Raw genomic sequence first — 22,547 nt, forward strand, 5'->3', positions numbered from 1 at the left:
AATTAAAGTAATTAGAAGCTACCTACAGAAAAAAACTGATTCAACTTTGTCTTGTGTTGTTACTGCTCCAACTGGGTTAGCAGCATATAACATAAAAGGAATTACCTTACATTGTTTGCTAATGTTACCAGTAGAGCATGAGAACAAAATAGAATACCACAGGCTAACAGGAGAAGCATGTTTAAGTTTCAAGAGTGTTGAAGAAAATGAAAGTTCTCATTATTGATGAGGTAAGCATGGTATCAAACTTAATGCTTGCCTTTGTGCATTTAAGAATGCAGCAAATTCTAAAGACAGACTATGACATGTTATTTGGAGGAAACATGTTATAGTTTTTGGGGATCCACTGCAGCTCACTCCAGTTAAAGGACAACCAGTATTTAATACTCTTGCACATGAAGACACGAAAAAGTCAGTATAGGTAATGTGACTATTTGGTCATACTTTGAGTACAAAGAACTCATTACCAATATGCGGCAAGCAAATGATGATGATTATGCAAGTATTCTCAAAGATATCAGAATTGGACTACTCACAGAACATGGCAGAAAAGCTTTACAGAGTCGATTGCTATGTAATTTGTTTCCAACAGAACAAATAGTTCCAGAGAAAATATACAAGAAAATTGCAGAACAAAATACTGTAATCTGCTTAATGCCAACACTACATGAATGCTCTATATTCAATGAAGAACTTTTGAATTGGAAAATGAAGAGATTATGAAAATGGAAGCCGTGGATAAAATACAGCATGAAGGAATAACTATTATATTGACAGGGAAATTGAAAACTAAAATGGATTCTCTAGAGAAAAACATATCGAAAACAGCTGGTTTAGAAAAGAATCTTAATGTATGTATGAACTGTCGAGTAATTTTAAGACGTAATTTGAATGTAGAAAAAGGTTTAGTGAATGGAGCTATGGGTAAAGTTGTGGGTTTTGTTAATTACCAGAAAAAAGATGGAATTGAATTTTTAAAAATAAAATTTGATCAGATTGAAGAGGTTAAAGACATTAGTCGTTGTTCAGTTCGTTTTTTGCTTGTGAAAGACTTATATGTACGTAGGAAGCAGTTTCCGTTTTCTCTAGCATATGCTGTAACTATTCACAAATCTCAAGGATTAACTGTAGATAGTGCTTTTGTAAACATTGGATCTAGTGTGTTTAAAGAAGGTATGGCATATGTTGCTTTGTCACGAGTGAAAAAATTATCTGGTTTATTCATGATAGACTTTGATGACTCAAAAGTTAGTGCTGATGCAAATTGTGTAAAGGAGTATAATAGATTAAGAAGAAGCTATGCTCCTCATTTAGGTCAGTATCCTGTGTTTGAAAAACGTGTTGTTTGTCGGAAAAGGAGAATTGAGAATATCTGTAATGAGGATGTACAGAAGAGAAAACAAAAAGAGAGTGATGTGATTGCAAGCAAAAAGAAAAAGGACAATGTCGAAGAGGTTGTTGGTTGTCATTTTGAAAATAGCTCTGGTGTCAACTGCTACGCTAATGTAGTGCTGAATGTTGGATTTTATCTTAAAAGTTTGCAAGAGCAGATAATACTAAATCATGAAAAAAGATTTTGTTCTCTGCTGAGTTTCCTTTATGAGAAGTTGAATAATGATAAAACTAAAATAGAAAGTGCTTCTGATGTTAGAAATCTTTTAGATGTATGTTCTGGATGTACACAGTTTACACAAAATGTCCAGCAAGAGGCACAAGAATTCTTAATGTATATGCTTATGGTACTGGAAGATGAAGGAGTAGAAATAGAAAATATGTTTGGTCTCTCTTATAAATGGGAACATTGTTGTGAAAACTGTATGAACACATGCAGCACTAATGTTGATTTTGAAAGGTTCATACATTTAACATTACTAGAGAGTAAATCAGTGACTTTTAGTAAATTAGTTAAAGATGCAAATCACAACATGGAATGTTCTCAATGTAAATCAGAAATGTTATCAACGTTATTTTTAAAGAAATATGGACAGTATATAATTTTAATGATGCAACGTTGTAGAGCTGATGGAACAAAATTGGACACTTTAATAAAGAAGTTTGTGGGAAATCAATTATCAATATCAGGAAAGACTTTTGTTGCAGTTGCAATAATTTTCCATGATGGACCTTCTATAACTTCTGGTCATTACACAGTTTATCTAAAATGTGAAAAAGCCTGGACACTGTGTAATGATTCTCAATTGATTTTCAAGCAACGCTTGCCTGTAGAATTACCAAATTCCTACTTAATTTTTCTAAAACCAAAATTTTAGATACAAATTGCAGCATCTAAAGAAACCATTATTTCGATTTTATAGGATTACCATTGGATATTTCACCTAAAAAGGATTTAAAAACTCCCATTTGGCCTCATGGAAAGGTAAATGTTTCTATTGTGGACTTCTTTGACAGATATTATTTTGGTGTATGTGCTTAAGCAACAAGATTTACAGACGTTATTTATTGCAATTAGTTATTGTTCTTAGAAGATATTTTTAATATATATGTTACATTTCTATCAAGGTATGTTTTACTGAGGATAGATTCAGGGCTTTTTTAAACAATCTTTCAGATTGTTTATTTTTTTGCCCGCTGTTAAGTGATGAATACAATTGATATCACTATTTTCAGTGAAATTCAATATATTCTGAAAACAGCAAAAAAGGGCAAAAAATTACTTTGTTAAATATGAAAATATGTGTACTGTATTCTAAAATGTATTGTTAAATATGACTACTTTTTTTCTTTTTTTTCAGATCTTGAAACAAAATTTAGGAAATTGAATCCATTTTTCTTGTAATTAAAAAACCCCATTTATTTCTAATTAAGTTATTTTTTTGGTCAGGTAAGTTTAAAATATCTGTATTTCTCACCCCTTCACTTTCATGCTCCCTTTTCTTCACTTCTCCTCACTCTGCTTTTCTCATTCCCCTTCCCTATTTCTTCTTCCTTTACTGCTCTTTCGTAACTCCCTCACTCCTTCTCTTCTACTCCCCTAGGTTTACTGCCTCCATCACTATTTTTTCAACCATGTTTCTCTCCCTGTCTCCATATGTCTCAGTCATTCTAACTACCTTACTCCTTCTCAGTTCCTTGCTCTCTGTCTCTGTTTCTGTCTCTCTCCCTTTGTCTGTCTTACCCTTAATTTCCTTAACATCTCTGTTTCTACCACTCCTCCTGTCTCCATCACTCATTTTCCATCTATGTTAATTTTTTAACCTTCTCCGTCATTCTCCTTCCCTCACCTTCCCTAACTGTCACTATCCTTTACTCATAGTCACTCCTATTCTCCTACTTCACTTCCTCCTGTCTGTATCTCACACCCCTTCCCCTTTTCGCATTCTTTCCTTCACTCTCCCTCACTCTCCTTTGCTCATTGAAATCCTGACTCCCTTTCTCTCACTCCAGTTTCCTAAATCCCTCCATCCCCTCACTCCCCATCTTTCACTTTCCCTTACCCCCTTTTCTAATCCTCATACCCCTTATCTCACCATCACTCCACTTCTCTTACTTTCAATCCCTTTACCCTGCTGTACTTCATCCGCTTCATCTGTTACTCCCTTTTTCTATCTCCGTCCCTTACTCCCCTTTTCTCACTCCCCCTCCATCACTCTCCATTACTCACTGCCATTCCCTTACTCATTCACTCTTCTTACCTGTATCCTCTACCCTTAGTCCTTTTGTTGCAGTCAGTCTTTCACTTCCCTTTCATGACTGATCATACTTTCCTTTTCTCACTAATTCTGTCTGTCCTTTCCTCCTCTTCACTCAGTCATTTCAATCATTCATGTATACACTACACATTCATTCAATACAATTACAACACAGTATATTAGGAATATAGCTCTTCTTGGAGAAGTGAAGTGAGTTCTGAAAAGAACTGTTTTTTTTGTCTTTTTTGTTTTGTATTTATTTTTATTTTTTTAACAATTTTGTATTTTTTTAAATTTTTTTAGAGCACCAAAAAAAAACTGGTAATGAAATACTGTTCAACAGGAACAAAAACAATAAATGAAAAAATGTATGGGCTGGAGCATGTGTGCTGCTGTATTTTGTTTTCGATCAAGTTAATACTGCTCTCAGCGTAGCAAAGAACAGTATTGCACACATTACAATGTATGTGCACCTTCTGGAACAGTGGGCAGATGTCCAGTGACCTGGTACACAGAGAATCTGCGGCCGCAGATGATGTGCTCGGCTGAGCAGGTGGAGGGTTGTCTCTTAGGGCTCTAGTTGACTCTCGAGCATAAGGTACAGGATGCACTGTCTTGAAGTGTCTCAACATTGAATAAATACTAAACGAGTATTTCTTGGTGGGATCTACTCTGGATAACACACTTCCACAAATAGTGCATGTCACCTTCGGGGCATTGACCTTCTTTTGGCCCTCCGGAAAGGTGAAGAATTTCCAGATAAAAGAGTCCACAAAGGTCTCCTCCTCACTCCCTGAAGTAGACTGCTGTTGTACTAGAATAGCTGTTCAGCTCCTTGTCCCAGGAAATAAGAAGAAATAGTGAGGGGAGTGGGTGTGGTGTTTGAAGATTCTGGAACAGAAACTACTATGAACCAATGATAAGTGTTGTTTCGTAATAACATGACTTGCCGTGCGCGCACGGTGCTCGCACGTATGCGCGCACGGTGCAAGCACGCATCAGAAATGAATTACTTTTAACCCGATTTCTAAAACATGAAAAGGAGTCAGGGAGAAACTCCCTGACCCCCTAGACCTTCTCAGGGGGTTCCTAAAGGACCTCGTAAATAAAAAAAAACATTTTGTTTAATAAAAAAAATTGCCGGTGCGCGCAAGGTGCGCGCACCGTGAAAAACCATTAAAAAAAACCAAACATTTTAAACTGTTTAAACTGTTTAGAAGTTTATAGAGGATATTAACTATGCTGTGCAACTTTATCCAAATAAAAAAAAAAGAGCTGAGCCATTCCATATTACAGGATACAGTCAATCTATAACTATATACATAGGTAGTTTATTGTAAAATAAATATATAAAAAATATAATAATACATACATAAATTAGCATTTAAAAAACCTTACAAATTCGCTAAAAAAAAACATAGGTTTCACACACGTTATAGTTAGAAATTAGCATTTAAAAAACCTTGCAAATTCACTTAAAAAACCATAGGTTTCACACACGTTATAGTTAGGAATTAGCATTTAAAAAACCTTGCAAATTCACTGTAAAAACCATAGGTTTCACACACGTTATAGTTAGGAATTAGCATTTAAAAAACCTTGCAAATTCACTGAAAAAAACATAGGTTTCACACATATAGTTAGGAATTAGCATTTAAAAAACCTTGCAAATTCACTGAAAAATCCATAGGTTTCACACATGTTATAGTTAGCTGGACATTTCACTCGTACAAAACCATTGAAATTCCCCCGTTATAGTTAGTTCAGCTAACTATAACTCGTGCGACCGCAATCCACTGCTGATGACGTCACATATTACATCACTCATGACATGGTCAGTGACATCACTCATGACATCACTGATGACATCTCAAATGACATCGCTGATGACGTCATGCTTTACCTGCCAAAACTTCTCAGAGACCTCATCACAGCTCACTCTAGATTGTTAATATTTTCATGTCAAACCCAACACTACTAGCATCCCTTTACCTAGTATACAGGCATTGCTCCATTTATCTTCTGTGAGACCACTACTTTCAAACTCACACACTAACTCATTGTCTTTTTTGCAGCCATTAGACCAGTCTTCCTCACTTACTCAAGAGTATTTCTGCTACTTTATTTCTTACACCTGATAGGTATTTTACCTCAAGATCGTACTCCTGTAGAGCCACAATCCATTTTGTGATCTTGCCTGACTCTGCATCCTTTCCTTTTTTCTTAAATATCTCACATAACAGTTTATGGTCCATGTGGACATCTAATTTGCTACCCCACACAGATTTTTCAGTTTCTCCACAGCACAATGGACTGCCAGTACTTTCCTCCGGCACATTCCTCTCGATAACCGAGTATCGTAATCCTGCCCATCGGAGACTCCTTGAGAGAAACATAATAACCTTTTCAGAGTCACAAGTTTCCTGCTGCAGAATGGCACCCAAACCCTTCCTGCTTGCATCAGTAATCAGTAAAGATTTACTGTGAGGGTCAACATTTCTCAATTTGGGTGCTTAACTCAATCTGTCTTTCATTTCCTTAAACTCTGCCTCACATGCCTCAGTCCAGATAAACTCAACCCCCTTGCGGAGTAAACCTTTCATGTTTGTACATATTTCTGCAAACCCCTTCACAAATTTGTTATAATATTCTGCCATCCAAAGAAATGTCATCAATTCCCCTCTATTGGAAGGGGATGCCAACTTCTGTACGGCATCTACCAGGTCCTGTTTAAGCATTATGCCTTGTTGAATCTACACTTTACCAGGCTAATGGTAAGATTAAATTCCTCTAACCTCTTTAACACTTGTTGCACCCTTTTGTCGTGCTCCTTATTATCTTTACAAAGACCAAAACATCATCTGGATAGATTTTTCAAGTCCTCTCAATACCTTCTCTAGGGACCTCTGAAATACTGAGGCCACTGACACTAATCCGAAAGGCAATCTGGCAAATCTGAATGTACCAAAAGGTGTGATAAATGTTGTAAGATCCCTGGATGTCACATTAAGTCTGATCTGGTGGTAGGCCGACTTAAGATCTATGCTGAAAAACTATTTGGCTCTCTGTAATAACAAAAGCATATCTGAGATATTGGGCAATGGTATTTGTCCACCACTACATGCTTACTTAACTCTCTAGAATCTGCACATATGCGCAGATTCCCATTTGCCTTTCTGGCAGTCACCACCGGAGCCAACCACTGTGAGACTAATTAGGCCCTGGGGATACCCTCCTTCCAGGGCATTTGGTTTTATTAAGGCTCCTCGCATGCCTCATGCCCCCGCTTGCCAACTCATACAGCAGGAGCTGGCATTGCACCCACCCACAAGGAGCAGCTACTTATGCTACTTCCTCAGGGCAGGAAAAATATTTTGATCAGCTTCCTTGCCTGAATCACTATGGGCAGGGAAACAGATCAAAAGTCTGCACCCATCTGCTGAAAGCAGATTTAGTGTTTGTCCCCGCGCTGGTCCTACCTGGAGACGGGGCAGCATGCGTGGGTGTATTTTTTCACCATATTTGGCTTTGTAATTTTCTAAAATGCGGCAAGCAGAAAAGTATGTGCATATTTATCAACAGAAAAAAATGTGGAAAGATACTATTTTATGACTCCCTTTATTCTCAAAGCATAAATTAAATAAAGATTAATACCAACAAAGTGGCCAAAAAATAAATATAGATAAATGCAGATGGAAATGTTAAAAAACATAAATACCATAAAATGAGGATCCCTAATTATAATTAGCTCAGGTAACTATAACTGCAGAACTTTTGGGTATGTAAAATCTCTGAATATAATTATAAAGTCCCTGTAACCAGCGAATATATATATTATATATTACCTACTGGCAGTCACCAGTAGGTAGTTATAGTTTCGCCCTATTTTCCATAGGAAAGCCGCAACGTTCTATTTGGAATAACGTTGGCGCCGATTGACGAATCTTCGCAAAATTTTCCAAACTTTTGGCCAGCTCCGGTCCGCTCCTATCCTGAAAATTTCACGGTGATTCGTTAAGCGGGGGCCGAGAAAAAAGTTGGGTCCCAAAACGCGTTTTCCCCATGCATTTTCTAATAGGACCTGTTGATGCAGCTACAGCCCAAACTGCTGAACGGAATTACACCAAATTTGGCAAAGAGGTTGTGCTCAGTTCAGACTCATGCCTTTTGCTTGAATGGTGTAAATCCGTTCAGTAGTTCCTGAGAAAATTAGAGTTAAAAAGATAGATATATCTGGGCGGAGCCTAACCACACATCTCATCGTGAGATCTGATTGCCTGTCAGTACTTCATCCAAGAAGTGTTGGCAGCCATCTTGGGGCCAATATACATGATAGCACCTCATTAAAAAGCATTGAAGTTAATAGAATGTTTTAAGACTTTAGTTACATTATAAATCATTTGTTGATGGTACCATACTCATTTTAGGAATTGTGGTGTGTTCTAAGGTGATTTTACCATGTGAAAAAGCCTTCTGCTGTAATATCATGAATCATGTTTGAGAGAAAACTATTTTCTCATGCTTTTCCCACAGAGGTTTGGAAGGTGATCTATAAGCTAAACTGAGAGCATATTTTCTGTAAATTCACATTATCTTTCTCAGTCATGTGAGAATGAAGTCTGACATTCTCAGTAAAACATGTACATCCAACAAGAGCAGAGACTGTCAGTTGATTCCTTTGTGTTCTACTGCAGCTTCCCAGAGTGTTCTAAAGAACAACTAGAGCGCTAACAGTCCTACTTATGACAAACGTATGGAACACCTGAAGCCATCTTGATTGGAATAAAGTGGTAACTCTTAAAACATTTAATTTAAAAAGGAACAGAATGAGGGGGTTCATTTTGCCATAGAAAGTATGATTAGTGCTGCAGAAAGAAAAATTAGGGCACATTTTGAGTGACCTCTCAAATCCTCTTCTATTTCATTCAAAATTTCTGACATGCAGACTGAAACATGCACTTTGAATACAAGCATCAGACTTCCCTGGTGAGCAGTAGCTTTACTACAGTGATCTAATAAGCAACTAGAGTGCTAACATTCTGAATTTATGGCAAATGTGTGACACATCTGAATGCCTTCTTGATGGAATCAAAGTAACAAACTGAAAGTATTTCCTACTGAGGAGACTGTAGTAAATGAGGAAATTAGGAAACTTCATAACAAATAAGTCTCCCAAAATGGCCACCAGAGACAAAAGAGCCCAAATGTAGCCCAAATATCACCCAGATGTAGCCCAAGTATAGCCCAATGACAGAATATCCCAGAGTGTTCTAACAAACAACTAGAGCGCTAACAGTCTTAATTATGACAAAAGTATGGCACACCTGAAGCCATCTTGGTTGGAATAAAGTGGTAACACTGAAAACATTTAATTTACAAAGGAACAAAATGAGGGGGTTCATGTTGCCATAGAAATCATGATTAGTGCTGCAGAAAGAAAAATTAGGGCACATTTTGACTTGTCAAATCCTCTTCTATTTCATAAAACAATTCTGACATGCAGACTGAAACATGCACTTTGAATACCAGCAGCAGACTTCTGTGGTGAGCAGTAGCTTTAATACAGTGATCTAATGAGCAACTAGAGTGCTAACATTCAGAATTTATGGCAAATGTGTGACACATCTGAATGCCTTCTTGATGGAACCAAAGTAAAAAACTGAAAGTATTTCCTACTGAGGAGACTGCAGTAAATGAGGAAATTAGGAAACTTCATAACAAATAAATCTCCCAAGATGGCCACCAGAGACAAAAGAGCCCAAATGTAGCCCAAATACCACCCAGATGTAGCCCAAGTATAGCCCAATGACAGAATGTACCAGAGTGTTCTTAAGAACAACTAGAGCGCTTACTGTCTTACTTATGACAAAAGTATGGCACACCTGAAGCCATCTTGATTGGAATAAACTGGTAACACTTAAAACATTTAATTTAAAAAGGAACACAATGAGGGGGTTCATTTTGCCATAGAAATTATGATTAGCACTGAAGAAAGAAATATTAGGGCACATTTTGAGTGACTTCTCAAATCCTCTTCTATTTCATTAAAAAATTCTGATATGCAGACTGAAACATGCACTTTTAATACCAGCAGCAGACTTCCGTGGTGAGCAGTAGCTTTACTACAGTGATCTAATGAGCAACTAGAGTGCTAAAATTCAGAATTTATGGCAAATGTGTGACATATCTGAATACCTTCTTGATGGAATCAAAGTAAAAAACTGAAAGCATTTCCTACTGAGGAGACTGCAGTAAATGAGGAAATTAGGAAACTTCATAACAAATAAATCTCCCAAGATGGCCACCAGAGGCAAAAGTGCCCAAATGCAGCACGAATATCACCCAGATGTAGCCCACATGTAGCCCAATGACAGAAGTGTGCAAAACACTTATTTTTTGTGTATTTGCAGTTTTATATAGTGCAGACTTGTCAGGTATTGGAGTGCTTTACATGAGCATTGGTTACATCACACAAGATCAAATTCATTTTGGTTGTAGACATGGCGAGATTAAGTGATTTGACCAGAATCACAGAATGTTGAGCTGAAGCAGAAACTCCAACCTGGTACGCCAGTTGCAAAGTCTGCAGCTCTGGAAGTAACACCACATCCTCTCCCCTAGGTGCAACATTTAATCAAGTGGTCAACTGGATAAAAAAACATAAAGATTACAAATAATTTAAAAGTTCTTTGTCGCTATTTGAAAACTCAGAAAATATGTCCTCATTTTATTTTTTTAGAGCACTAACCATAATTTTGATGCAGATAAGACCCTCTCATATATGTAATTTCTAAAGGAAATGCTCTAGGTATTACAGTTTTGATTACATCAAGATGACGTCAGGCGTTCCACACTTCTGTAATAAATATAGAATGTTAGTAATCTAGTTGTTCATTGGGATACTGTTGAGAGGCAGAGGCCAGGGGCATGGACTCTGAACATTGAAGGCAGGTAGGAGAGTGCAGAGGCAACAATTTGACCACACTGGGCAGGCAGGAAGGGCAGTGGTAGCACAACAGACTATGGAGGGCAGTAGAAAGGGGTGCAGGGGCAACAAACCAACAATACAGGACTGGCAAGAGAGGCTGTGGCAATATAATAGACCATTGTGGGCAGAAGGAAGAGGCAGTGGTAGTACAACCACACATGCCAACAGACCCGTTTCAGCCAGGAAACGTCCAATGTTTTTAAGCTCAAATGGGCTTTATTTGATCTGTCTCCTGTCTACAATCTCCTCTTTTTCAATGTAACTAAAAGGGAAAAATCAATACCCCAGATTGTTTTTAAAATCTCCCTCTTACCAAGTTCAAAATGTTCGCAAGTATGGTACATTGGATCATAGTAGGCAGGAGGAATTGGGGTAGGGACATGGACTCGGATAACAGAGGACAGGAGGGACATGGAGAGGTGCACCAAACTGACCCTACAGGGCAGGCATCAGGGTTTACAGCAGCACAATACACCACAAAGGGCATGCAGGACGGGAGTGCAATCCATGGAAAGCAATAGGGAGGGGACAGGACCATGCACATGGACAACAGAGAACAGAGGGGAAAGAGGCATTGGTAGCTAGCCGACCGTAATGGACAGACAGGAGAGAAAGCTGCAGCATAACATACCATAAAGGGCAGAAAGGACAGATCAGGGGCATTACAATGGCACAGACAAGCCAGGAGGGAGGGAATAGGGGTCTGCACATGGAAACAGAGGGCTGGGGGCAAGGGGGCAGGGCAAGAGCAGCAAGATGACCATGGAGGTCAGGCAGGATGGGCACTAGAAACAAGACACACCATGGAGAGCATCAATGAGACTATGATGGCATACACACAGACCATGGAGGGAAGGTGGGAGGGGGTCAAGGGCAGCTAGCTGACCACACAGGGAAGGTGGGAGGGGCCATGGCAGCACAGAAGACCATGCATGGCAAGCGGGAGGGTTAGTGGCAGCACAATGGCTATGATGGGCAAAAAGGAGGGTGCAGGGGCATGCACAAAGGACCATGGAGGATAGAAGGGAGAGTCAGGACCTGGGCACAGACAAGAGAGTTCATGGGAAGAGGCCTCACAACAGACCGCGCGGGGTAGGCAGGAGGAGCAGTTGCAGCACAACAGACCAGGGAGCGCATAAGGGTTTGGCAGTAAAATGGACCGTGGAGGACAGGAGGAAGGGGATAGGGGCATGGCATGTGGACAGGCAGGGTGGAGGTGGCAGGGACAGGTTACAGTCATCTGTCAATGCTAGGTAGGTGGGAGGGGAGTGGCAGCTCAACAGAACACTCAGAGTAGATAGGAGTGGCAGGTCCATGGAACATGGTGGTCAAAAAGGATGGAGCAGGGGCATGCACAAAGACATCGTAGGGCAGGGGGAAGGAGAATAGGGGCAGCAAGCTAAGCACAGAGGCTAAGCAGGAGGTCAATGATGGGCCATTGAATTGGGCAATGGAGGGCAGGAGGAGTGGACTGGTACATCATGCTAAATGGAGGGCAGTGGCAGCACATCAGACCATGCATGGCAGGAGGGAGGCGGCTAGTCCATGGATTCAGACAACAGAGGATAGGGAGGAGGTGGATGGGGCAGCAAGCTAACTGTTCAGAGAAGGTGGGTATTAGGAACTTTATTGTTTTTAAAATGTGTGTCTGTGCGAACTACTTAAAATATGAACAAGTATGCAGCATAATCTCACTTTTATTCAGGAAGAAGAGGACGTTTGTGACTGTGACTCTGGGCTCACCCCCTGACCCTCCACCCCCATCGCAAAATGTATTGCCCATGAAAAGGGTAGGTGGATGCAGTGTTATATAGAACATAGTCCTGAGAGCACGATTGAAAATGAAAACTAGATATAGTATATGATATAAACTATGCACCAAAAAGTGTGATATAAGATGAACCGGGGCGTGAAATATAATATGCAATACATTGTGCGCAATGACAGATTCATTGGAGAGCCCGAGATAGCCCAGGCACTAACGCATGCTATGCGGTATGCTCCTTGGAGTGTAATACGCACAGGGCAGTGTTGTGTAACCTAACTAGTCTCTAAAGTTGTAATATAAAATATTTGCTGGGGAGTGTAACGTTGCATATGCACTGTGACAAAGATATGGATCCCAGATTGTAATATGTATGGCATAACGCTGTGCGTTATAAGATAGGCATCGAGGAAGGCACGTTAGATGGGGCAATATAACCCGTGCGAAGGCAAGTGTGGCATGACATATTCACGGAGTGGTGTTACAGTGCACATGGGCTAGAGAGTGTCATAGCATATGCACTAGCTGGTGGAATACAACACAGAGGTGTGTGGCACTCGGCGGGCACTGGTGTGTGTGTAACACAGCATTGGGCTCAGCCAGGAGCACGCTGTGACTCTCAAGTGAGGTTCGTCTCCTTTCCAGAGAGTAAAATAAAAAGTAATACACATCCGGCGGTGGATGTGTGTTTTATTAACCGTGAGGGGGGTTTCTTACATAGTTCGGTTAAATTTTTGTCGAATCCCCTTTGAATTGCTTGGTGTGCGAGTGTATTAAATGTGCCCGTCAATAGCTACCCATGTTTGTATAAATAAACAACAAGGGTGTCTACTTGGAGAGTACCCACCAGCGGGGGTGCCAGGATTAGGCACGGTAGGGCGTCAGACAGGTCAGAACTTCACTAGAGGTGTAAATACATTCCACGTGGATTCATTGTATGCATAGTCGCCTTTTAATGAATATCACGCAAATCGTCATAGTGATAGGTACATACAGTTTGTCCAGCATGTCTTAGGTGTTTCTATAAATATATATGTTTTAAAAATAATAAAAAACAAAGGCCGGCCCCGGGGATGGTGTCCCCAGGGCCATAAGTGGCCTGAGGAGGGGGGCAACTCAGCCCCCCTCCTAAAGAATAAAAAATAAAAAAACGCCTTAACCCGGGGGTTGGGGTCTCCGGGGCCGATTAAGGCCTAGGGAGGGCCAAATTAATTTTTTTCAACAAAACAAATTAGGGTCCAGGCCCTGGGGGATGGGGTCCCCAGGGCCAATAAATTAGAAAAAGAAGGGGGCCACACAGCCCTCCTTCTTAAAAAAATAAAAAAAATAAAAACCAGCATCCTTGCAGCACTCCGCAAACGCACCCCCTGGCCAGTTGTAAATTGCGGAATTAATTCCCCTTCAATACTGAGGGTCCCTGAGGGCCAACTAGCCCAACAGGTATCTCCAGTATGCGCCAGGGAGCTGCGTTGCAGACAGGTTTTCTCAGGCCATACTCATTTTTTACACCTCTATGCAACGCAGCTCTGTGGCATTTACTGGAGGTACCTAGTGGGCTAGTTTGAACCTAGGGACCCTTAGGATTCAAGGGGACTTAATCTCTCAACTTAGAACGGCCACAGGGTGCGTTTACACGGTGGTGAAGGGAGGGGACGGGGCCTGAGGTGACATGTGCAAACACGCCCTGTGGCGCGTTTTAAGTTGGGGAAATAATTCCCTTTCAATCCTGAGGGACCCTGGGGGCCAACTAGCCCACCAGGTGCTTCCAGTAAGCCCCACTGCTCTGCGTTGCAGAGAGGTGGTGCAGGCCGTGCCCCTTTTTACACCTCTCTGCAATGCCACTTACTGGACATACCTAGTGGGCTATTTTGCCCCTAGGGACCCTCAGGATTCAAGGGGACTTAATCTCCCAACTTAAAAAACGGCCACAGGGCGTGTTTACACAGTGGGGAAGGGAGGGGACGGGGCCTGAGGTGACGTGTGCAAACACGCCCTATGGCGCGATTTAAGTTGGGGAAATAATTCCCCTTCAATCCTGAGGGCCCCTGGGGGCTAACTAACCCACCAGGTGCTTCCAGTAAGTGCCACTGAGCTGCGTTGCAGAGAGGTGGTCCAGGCCGTGCCACTTTCTACACCTCTCTGCAACGCAGCTCTGTGGCACTTACTGGAGGTACCTAGTGGGCTAGTTGGACCCTAGGGACCCTCAGGATTCAAGGGGACTTAATCTCCCAACTTAAAATGGCCACAGGGCGTGTTTACACAGTGGGGAAGGGAGGACACGGGGCCTGAGGTGACGTGTGCAAACACGCCCTGTGGCGCGTTTTAAGAGTTATTTTTAATCCCCTGCCCTATTATATACTAGGGGCTTATAGAGGAGGTCATGCTAATCACAGGGGAACCCCAACACATAGTGTTCCCTAGTGTATGTAGGTGTTTTCACTGTATTCTGAGTGTCTTTTAACATAGCACTGGCTCTAGGACTGGTTTGTCAGACACAGTTACCACCAGTATCCGTCTGAAAAAGTTGAGGGTACAGGATGATTTTGCAACAAGGTTTCTTTCTGCTCTTCTGTTTGTTCTTTCTGCACGTTATACTTCTTCCTGCACTTTTCTTCGTCTTTGAGGACTTCTGTTGCTTCTTTCTGCATTTCTTTTTTTTCTTTCTGTGTGTTTATTCTTCTTTCTTCACATGTCCTATCTCTGTAGGCATAGTTAGAAATTAGCATTTAAAAAACCTTTTAAATTCACTGAAAAAACCATAGGTTTCAGGCACGTTATAGTTAGGAATTAGCATTTAAAAAACCTTAGAACTTCACTGAAAAAACCATAGGTTTCAGGGGTGTTATAGTTAGCTGGACTTTTCCCTCGTACAAAACCATTGAAATTACCCCGTTATAGTTAGTTCAGCTAACTATAACTCGAGCGTCCGCATTGCACTGCTGATGACGTCACATATTACATCACTCATGACATGGTCAGTGACATCACTCATGACATCACTGATGACATCTTAAATGACATCACTAATGACATCATCCTTGTCATAGAGTGGCAGACCTCCTCTCCCCCTAATATAACCTTTGATACACACATTCAAAAATAGAAATTTAAATTTTCAAAACAATGGACATACCAATACCAGTTACAACAACCTATTCAGTAATTCTAAGATCCACATACACATCCACTCATTCACCAACAGTCCTATACAGTCACTCATACATGTACTCACTCATCATATGTACTCATACACCTATACATCCTGTTACACAACGCCACTCATCCATAGAGTTACTCACACACATAGTCACTCATGCTAATAAAGATTCAAACATCCATTTACTTGCATATACAGTTATACACACACCACCACACTTACTTCTACAGAAACGTACACATACTTAGACTTTTAAACAATGACTTATAGAAACACATGCTTATTCATACAGGAACTCTTTCAATCTCTCACTCTCACATATACTCACTTATATACACCAATAGTCACATATACTAGTTTAAAACATATGTAGTTACTAATAAAGACACTATTGAGCCAGTCATTCACTCACTAACACACCCATGCACACACTCATCCAGCCATACAGTCCTGCACACATGCTGTCTTCAACACATACAAACAGTGAGTCACTCATTCATGCACCTATGCACTATGTAATACCCCCCACTGAACCATACAGACACTCAGACACTCATACTGATACTCAAAAAAAAACTAATAACCTATATAGACACTCATATAGCTACTCACCAACCCATGCAGCCACTTATACACAAAGTGAGAGACTGATACAGATATGTACATATTTAAACATTACTCACTAAGACATGTATTCACTAAGATACACTTAGTCAGTTATACAATCAATTTTTCAAAAACAAATCATCCATTTAGACACTTATATACCCATTTATTCTTCCATCGACCTTGAGATATACATATATAAAACATATGTAATTTTCAGAAAAACACACATTCACTGGATGATGTCATCAGTGATGTCATCAGTGATGTCATTTGAGATGTCATCAGTGATGTCATGAGTGATGTCACTGACCATGTCATAAGTGATGTAATATGTGACGTCATCAGCAGTGCATTGCGGGCGCGTTAGTTATAGTTAGATGAACTAACTATAACGGGGGAATTTCAATGGTTTTGTATGAGTGAAAAGTCCAGCTAACTATAACGCCCCTGAAACCTATGGTTTTTCCAGTGAATATATATATATACATATATATATATATATATATATATTACCTACTGGCGGTCGCCAGTAGGTAGTTATAGTTAGGACCACGTTTCCATAGGAAATCCGCAACATTCTATTTTGAATAACTTTGGCGCCGGTTGACGAATCCTCACAAATTTTTCAAAATAGGTGGGGCGCTACGCTCCGCTCCTACCCTGAAAGTCTCGGGGGGATTCGTCAAGCGGGGGCTGAGATAAAAGGGGGGTCCCAAAACGCGTTTTTCCCATGCATTTTTCCATAGGACCTTTAGACACAGCTACAGCCCGAACGGCTGAACAGAATTACTTGAAATTTGGCAGAGAGGTAGTCCTCAGGTCAAGGAAGTGCCTTTTGTAGGTTTGGTGTAAATCTGTTCAGTAGATTCTGAGAAAATAGCCTTTAAATCAATATATATATCTGTGCCAGCGTACGGTGCGCTTACGGTGCGCTTACCGTACGCGTACGGTGGCGTGCGCGAGCGCGATTCTGATTGGTCCTTAGATCTTAGTAAACATTCGAATCGGTCGAAACCAGGAAGCGGCGGCCGCCATTTTCTCTCTCGCACTCTGACAGGGGGTTGAAAAACAAAGTGCAAATCATGTAAAGGGGCTGTTTACACAGCTCCCAAGCACCTAGCCATGTCGAGGGAGTCCCCAACGAACCCCCAAGTAATAAAAGGCAATTTTAATTTTTTCAAAAATTTCGCCGATTACGCTTACCGTACGCATACGGTAAGAAATATAAAAAAAAAAAAAAAAATATCCACATTCTCCCCACCCCGTGTGCAAAAGGTGCCCGAAGTGCACCTTTTGTGCATGGCTCATCAGAGATAAACAAAACCTATATTTTACCTGTCACAACGATGCTCATCATATGACCTCCATGTGCGCACGGTGCGCGAAGCGCATCGTGCGTTCACGCGCACCGCGTGCTCACTGTGCGCGCACGGTGCGCGAAGCGCACCGTGCGCGCACGGAACGAACTGCGTTAAGTGGTTAAGTTAAGTGGTTTTTTAAGTGAATTTGCAAGGTTTTGTAAATGATAATTCCTAACTATAACGTGTGTGAAACCTATGGTTTTTTCAGTAAATTTGTACGGTTTTTTAAATGCTAAGTTATGTATTTATTTTTTTGTTTTTTTTCTGGTTTTTCACTGTGCGCACACCCTGCACGCACGGTGCGCTTCACGCACCGTGCGTGCTCTGTGGGCGCTCGGTGCGCTTCACGCACCGAGCTCCCACGTTGCGCAGTCCTTGCCGTGCGCGCCTCGCCTTTTTTTACACAGTAACATTTGTTTTTTTCTCCCTTGTGGGTCCTTTAATTTATTTAATAAATGTGATTGTTACTTCTTTATTTTTATTTTTTTATTTTTTTTGCCGTGCGCATACGGTAAGCTTACCGTACGCGCACTCCGCGATTTTTTAAAAAAATTATTAAATGTATTTTCCGTACTTTTGGGTCCTTCTTGGACCCCCTGACAAACACTAGGGGGTCTGCAACTCTCTTCGTTGCCCCCTTTTCACGTTCCCCACCTTTGTTTCTCAGTGTGAGAGACAGAAAATGGCGGCCGACACTTCCTGATTTCGACCGATTCGAATGTTTACAGTCATGTAACCACCAATCAGAATTGAGCTCGCGCACGGCACCGTACGCGTACGGTAAGCTTACGGTAAGCGCACGGAGCGCGCTTACAGATATATATATTGATTTAAATGCTATTTTCTCAGGACCTACTGAACAGATTTACACCAGACCTACAAAAGGCACATCCTTGACCTGAGGACTACCTCTCTGCCAAATTTCAAGTAATTCTGTTCAGCCGTTCGGGCTGTAGCTCGGGCTAAAGGTCCTATGGGAAAATGCATGGGGAAAACGCGTTTTGGGACCCCCCTTTTTTCTCAGCCCCCGCTTGACGAATCCCCCCGAGACTTTCAGGGTAGGAGCGGAGCGTAGCGCCCCATTAGTTTTGAAAATTTCGCGAGGATTCGTCAACCGGCGCCAAAGTTATTCCAAATAGAATGTTGCGGATTTCCTATGGAAACACGGTCCTAACTATAACTATCTACTGGCGACCGCCAGTAGATAATATATATATATACACAAACCAGGATTGATTTGTACAATTTTACACGTACACTAAAATTACGTAAACATTTCTTCAATAGCACCAACAGTAACACTGAGGCCATCACGGAGATACCAACTGCTTCGCGATCAGAAGGACTGAATGTGGCCGATATGAATATTCTCAGGGATATCACTGAATTGGCATTTGAACAAGAAAGCTGCTCATTCACTATCACACAAGCAGCAATTGGATCTGACCTAAACATCTTGGAATCTGCACCTACGCCTTTCAAACCTAAGTCTGTGTTTACACCGCTCATGCCTAAGGACGGTATTGACATTTTTGCAGAAAGGGTGATTAAGGATCTTAAGGATTTGGCAAAAGAGAGCAGCAGTGATTTTATCAAAACAAAACACAATATCAGAATGGAATATACTAATGTAATGAATAAAATCAAAGAACGAACTGACATTGTGGTACGCTGCTCTGATAAAGGAGGAAATGTGGTTCTTTGGCCCATTGAAATGTACAACAAGGAGGCGTTAAGCCAGTTACAAGACAGAGAGTGTTACAACCGCATCAGTACCACAGGCATTATTAGTGTAAAAGAAGAATATCATAAGTGCCTTTATGAATGGAAATGTGGTGGTCTCATTTCAAAAGTTGAATTTGATTTTCTGAAGAACGACTATCCTATCACGCCCCAATTGTATCTACTTCCAAAGATACACAAGAATGCTCAAAATCCTCCCGGCAGGCCAATTATATCTGCAATTGGCAGCCTTTTCGAAAACCCCCGCAGATTTGTGGACTTTTTTCTGCAACCTTTCGTCAAGGAACTTCCAGCGTACATCAGAGACACTGGCGATTTCCTGACCAAAATCTATGATCTATCTTGGCTTGATGACTTTGTTTTCTTGACCCTTGATGTACAAAGCCTGTATACCAGTATCAGGCACAAAGATGGCCTAAATGCACTCAAACACTATTTAGGCACCAGACCCATACAGCTACATCACCACACAGTCATGTTATTACATATGACTGAGTGGTGTCTGGACAACAACATCTTCATCTTTGACAGGCTATTATACAAGCAGACACAAGGGACTGCCATGGGTACCTGCTTCGCTCCCAGCTATGCTAATTTGCATATGGGCTGGTGGAAGGAGCAGGTACTCATGAAAAAACATGCAAGTCACTTCACCAACAATGTCGTTCTATATAAAAGATATATAGATGACATTTTTATCCTATGGCAGGGCACTGAACAAAGTGCAATTGATTTCGTGTCTGACATCAACGAAAACTCTCTTAATCTTAAGTTCACATGCACTACCAGCAAAAAATCTATTGTCTTTTTAGATCTTGAATTGTATATAGAGAACCAGAAAATACAATCTAGGACGTTCAGGAAACCAACGTCAGGGAATGCTATCCTTCATGCTGACAGTTTCCATCCTCGCAAACTCATAGAGAGTATCCCATATGCAGAATGCTTGAGGATGAAACGAAACTGCAGCACCCTAGCCAGTCTTCAGACATCCACAGACAGTCTTTTCACACGGCTAAAGAATAGAGGTTATGACACCAAAACACTCAGATCAGCACAACAAAAAAGTGAGAAATTTAAACGGGAAGAACTTATTTTCAAGGATAGCACACAACAATCACAGAAGACAATAGACTATATACCCAGAATCATCACAGGTTACAACACTTATCACCAAAATCTAAGAAAGATTCTTTACAGACACTGGCACCTAGTACGAAATGACCCCACCATAGGACCAATCTGTACCAAATTCCCCCAGTTGGTGTTTAGAAAAGCTAAGAGCATGCATCAGGAATTGGTTAATAATGCACCTACACACACCAAGGGGGGCACCTGGCTCAGACCCCAGAGGGGCTTTCAGAAGTGTTCTAAATGCAAAGCCTGCAAGTATGGTGTGAACACAAGAACCATTTCTCTTCCCCTTAGAAAAACCCTATTTGAGATCCGAGGGAGTTTTTCTTGCAAAACAGATTTTGCAGTATATGTCCTCCGCTGTACCTGCAACAAATTGTATGTGGGGAGTACGATACATCCAGTACATGTCCGGATATTACAACACCTCAGGGCCATCACAAATGATGACCCGACATATCCGGTAGCGAGACACATCAATCTACATCATGAGGGCAAAATAGAAGAAATATCCTATTTTGTCATTGACAGTATTGCAAAAAACATTAGGGGAGGGAACAGACAATTGTGTCTGAGACGACTGGAATCTAAATACATCATACTTCTGGACAGCAAGATCCCGAATGGGATGAATGCTGACGAAGCACTTAATGTACATCTTTAGTAACTAGGGAATGCCAACTGTGCACGCATCCCGCTCTTGAACTCCGATCCTTAACACATGGTTCCTTTTTTCTTCTCGTTTTTTCTTAATCCTTTAATTTTTCTTGGCACATACACCTTTTCCATATATGCTCTATTTTCAACATTTTTGCTTGTCTGCCCACTTGGGCTTTACTCCAAAAGTAAAAGCAAATACTTTGTTTGACAAATTGTATTTTACAAATCATTGCATTACTATGACTTATGCATTTCATTTATACGTCAAACTAAACTATAGTGCCCTTTTTGCTAAAATGCATTAATGTGTTTTTTTCAACACAAGTCAAAAATGTGATGTGTATTTCAATTCAATATTGAATTTTTTGTTTTATGGTTAAGACATACCTGTTATTTCTTTTATGTCTATGTATACAGTTGCTGTGGCAACCATGGTGGAATGTGCCTCGTTTCGGTGATATAAACTAACACTGTAGAGGGACCAGATGTAGTGAAGAAGACGGTTTTCCCGTCGAAACGCGTCTTGGCGTCCTTGTGAAATAAAGTATTTCTTTGATCTATCATCCCACGGAGTCAGCGCCTGGATTTGTATGCGCTCAGAATTCAGGATTGGTTTAATATATATATATATATATATATATTCCAACAAATGCCACAAACACTGCAAACTACTTAATGGGTGGGTGCCTCCTCCGTGATCGTGGATGTCGCGTAATATTTACACCAACAAAATGCCCCCACCAAGGAGACAATGGAGCACTCACGGTTCCGTTTCAAATTTTTCTTTATTTCCGGCAAACGCGTTTCGGCGATATAATTGCCTTAGCCCCACATTTAAACATCTCTGTCCTTTTCGCATTGGACAATCAGGATGCCGTGGTGGAAAGCGGACTACGGGATACATTCCTTACTGTCCGTGCCCGTGTCCACCATCTTTAAACTGTCCCTTTTAGTTCTGGGTAAAATTTCTGCCGTATTTGTGCATATTGAAATAAATAATGCTTCTTAGTAGAAACGTTATATGCAGGCAAAAAATATTTTTATTTCAGTTGAGTTCCATCATGCAATGTGGGCTCGAACCCTCGCTCTGCTGTAATCCGACCTCCAGCCATGTTGCGTTTGCTGGAGTAGGAACATTGTCCACATTTCCATCACTTAGTAGTGCAGACCTTGTGTCAACGAGCGCTGAGCTGGAAGGGTCAGCGGCGGTTCAGCAGGCAAAAATACTTTCCCAACAAATGCCACAAACACTCCCAACTACTTAATGGGCAGGTGCCTCCTCCGTGATCGTGGATGTCACGTAATATTTAAGTAAGTGTGGTAGTGTGTGTATAACTGTATATGCAAGTAAATGGATGTTTGATACTTTGTTTGCATGTGTGACTATGTGTGTGAGTAACTCTGTGGATGAGTGGCGGTGTGTAACAGGATGTATAGGTATATGAGTACATATAATGAGTGAGTACATGTATGAGTGACA

The sequence above is a fragment of the Triturus cristatus genome, chromosome 3_2 (assembly GCF_964204655.1).
Source record: "Triturus cristatus chromosome 3_2, aTriCri1.1, whole genome shotgun sequence".
NCBI classification, from domain to species: Eukaryota; Metazoa; Chordata; class Amphibia; order Caudata; family Salamandridae; genus Triturus; species Triturus cristatus.